This window comes from Coenobita brevimanus, chromosome 112 (genome assembly GCF_032717465.1).
Source record: "Coenobita brevimanus isolate Jiangsu-jjx chromosome 112, ASM3271746v2, whole genome shotgun sequence".
NCBI classification, from domain to species: Eukaryota; Metazoa; Arthropoda; class Malacostraca; order Decapoda; family Coenobitidae; genus Coenobita; species Coenobita brevimanus.
The window spans coordinates 7,740,203-7,743,548 of NC_137065.1; the positions used below are offsets into that span (position 1 = coordinate 7,740,203).

Below are 3,346 nucleotides of genomic sequence, written 5' to 3' on the forward strand. Positions count from 1 at the left end.
GAGAGAGGGCAACCTCATGACGAAGGACATCAGTGTCCACAGACACCGCTGTCCTTTAGTACCTCCTCCAGCGAAGTTAGAGGAGGTTATGTATTCATCTATGTTTGCCTGTTTGTTTGTCCAGACGATATCTTCAAAAGTTCTCAATGAATTTCAAAGAAATTTGTGGCAGGGTGGGCCCTGGGCAAAGAAAGAACTGATTAAATTATGGGGCAGATCCGGATCCGGTTCCGGCACTGGAGGGGGAACACGTACTCTGAGTGCTTTCTAGTATCTTCTCAGGATTCTCTGATTCACCCTCAGATGAATAAAATCGTTTGACGTTATTCGGAATAGAATATTTGGGTTGCTTAATCTATGAAGTTATCGGTGTACATTATTAGCGCTTCCTGAGTCCTGTACTGTGACACACCCAGATGAACAAAATAGTCTGTATTAGCTGGAAGAGAATACTAACTGTTGTCTCGACTATGAGAGGGTTAATGGCTACATAATTAACATTCCCAGGTTTCTATAGCCCAATCCCAAAGGATTAGAATCGTGTGGTGCTAATCAGCGTAGAATAGACCTGTACAAGTAATCCCCATTGTGTGAGGACTAAACACCCATTCACTGTGTAAAAAATTTTCAATGATCTTTTTTTACTTCTTTTTTTTCTGCGTTGCTCGAAATTGCTTCAAAAGAAAATATGCGCAACTGCTTTTTACCTCCGCAAACGAAGTTGGAGGATATTATGTGTTTATTCGAGTGTCTGTCTGTGTACAGGATATTTCAAACAGTTATCGGGTTTCAATGAAATCTGGTAGATAGATAGGGATTAGGTCAAGGAAATGTTTACTAAATTTTGAGTTGGATCCGGATTCGGATGCACGAAAAAATCATACATCTCATTCAAGAGCTCTCAGAGATTCTGTTATAGAGTACAGAACATAGCAGGATTAATTAACTGACTATGTGAAACGGTAAAAGCATTCATCTCGTGGGAAAGAACTGCAGTAGTAAATCTTACATTTTATTAGCGCTGGCGGATGCATGCGTTCGGTGAGAAGATTCTAGTTTGAGTTTGTGCTTTGTTTAGGTGAATTTGGCCCTGTTGTTAATTTTTGCTGGTACACAGAACCATTTTTTTTTTTTTCACCACCTATATTTTTCGGCACTCTTACGGTTTATGACATATTAACTTACCATAGAGCTGGGTTTTTGCTTTTATACCTTTTGTCACTGTCGGTAGATAGTGGCCACCTTCATCCGCTCATTTTGATATTGTGCTGCCTACTTCTTCCTTTGCCTTTATCATTCTTTTCCTGTGTCTGCGCTCATATCTTCCTATTTTTCCATCCTTCCACTCACTTTTTATTTCTCTTCTCACGTCTTCAAGGGGCTCTTTACTGATTAATGTACCTAATTAACCCAAGATGCCTTTTTCAACGCTACCATATAACCTTGTAACGGAGTGATGTGGAACTAACTATGGTGCCCCTGTCAACTAAGTGGAGAGACGTGAAAGCGGCGTCGATCTGAAAACCAAACCTCCACATAGTTCCCCGCTCCTAGCTGTGGTGAGACACTGTCTACTGAGAGAGAACATCGGTTCATTGCACGAGATTGCCCTGCAGTGACTGTTGCTTGGCTGCGGCTGATAGCTCTACTCTGCCAAACAGACAGGCACGACACAGTATGAACAACCGACAGATAAATTAGAGTCTGAAGTACTAATGCTGTCCCTGTACTAAGCTGTTCCCCCATCCCCACCCAACATTCACTCCTCGTATATTTTACAGGTATTATAGTCCAGATGTCAATGCTTATTTTAGATACTGACATGGGTCATTTCGATCCGTTGGTATAGCTAATTTATCAAGAGTAATATCACCGTCATACTGGTAGATCCAGTCCTTCATGTATGCAACAGGTCAACTCTGGAACTCTTCCTCTGTCAATATTTCCTACTGCCTATGATCTCCAGTCTTTCAAACATGGTGTATCCAGGCATCTAGAAATGAACGGATCTTGAATTTGGCTTCCTGTTATCTTTTTTTTTTTTTTTCCTTGGAGGGAACAATCTTGCGGGCTCCTGGCCTTTGGTTCCTTCTTCCTTGCATAAAAATAAAATGCGGCTAGACAAGCATGAGCCATACTTCATTTAACCTGGCTAAGGACGGTATGGCAAGGGAGCAGCCAATGATCCAGTGTGCCATGGAAGGCAGTCATAATATCTCTGATTTAGCCCACTTTACTACAGAACATAAGGGACCTAGCAGATTCTTGAGCCATGATACAAAAGCAGGAGTAAATCAATTTTTTTTTTCTTTTTGCTGGTTTCGAGTGTTGTTCGTTTGTTTGGAGCATTTTTTTCTTCTTTCAGACGTTTGGACATTTCCTGCCTGATAAACAAACTGATATTCTGTCTTATGCTGCGATATATTCCTGTTAACCAACTGTGCTGTTTAGTTACATTTCATATTCACTCCTATGTCGTGATATATTGCCGTTAACTACGTTTAAAGTAAAAGTAAAATTTACGTTTCATTATCCTTGGCCACACGATTTTGTACCAAGTACTACTTTTATTTTCCCTAATTCTTACACCCGCAGGGCGATGGTTTGCCACGCACAAATTTTTACCAATTTTTGCTCTAGCGTGTAGTCGTTCCCTAGAGTATCCTCTTGTTGATTGTCACCACCAGTCTAATTGATTTTATTTTACCTGATGGAAGTGGGCCACTCACACAGGTTAATTACCAAGTCGTCGCTGAGTTTTTGTTATGAGGTGGGACTGTATCTCTTTAGTTACGGTACGTCCCATCCATCCATCCATTGCCAGACGCCATGTATCCCAAATGGGGTGGCCAAGGGCTTAGAGTTAATTGTTTTTACAGGGAGGGGCACTAATCCTCCACCAACCCCACTTGACGTAGGGATGCCAACAGCATCTGGTGTTCCCAGGCGGTCACCCATCCAAGTACTAACCAGACCCAACGTTGCTTAACTTCGCTGATCGGATGGGAAGCGGTGTACTCAACGTGGCATGGCCGTTGAATTAACGCTCCAATGTGACTATACTTGGCCATCAGCTGAACAGAATGATGGTGTGTATATTTTGCAGTTTAGAGCATGCACTCCATAGCAATCAAGGAGGTTCAGTCTTGTCTTACAACAAGTGGTTCCAGGCACAAAAAACCTCGCCCGAGAGCAGTTATTATATTGCTCTTAACCCTTAAACCGCGGGCTTGTTTTACTTTGACTTGCGGCTCCCGCGGGCATATTCGCGCTCCGACACTCTCTAAAAATATTTGCCAAAAATCAGTTATTAGTCCTAGAATATTAAAATCACATATTCTTATGG

At 41.8% G+C, this 3,346-nt stretch overlaps 1 non-coding gene across 1 annotated transcript; it reads right to left on the reverse strand.

The window, feature by feature from the left end:
- Positions 1-2,921: 2,921 nt before the first annotated feature.
- LOC145418188 (5S ribosomal RNA) lies at positions 2,922-3,040 on the reverse strand. The gene has a single exon (XR_013900644.1). It is a non-coding gene; the product is annotated as a 5S ribosomal RNA (ribosomal RNA).
- Positions 3,041-3,346: the final 306 nt, after the last annotated feature.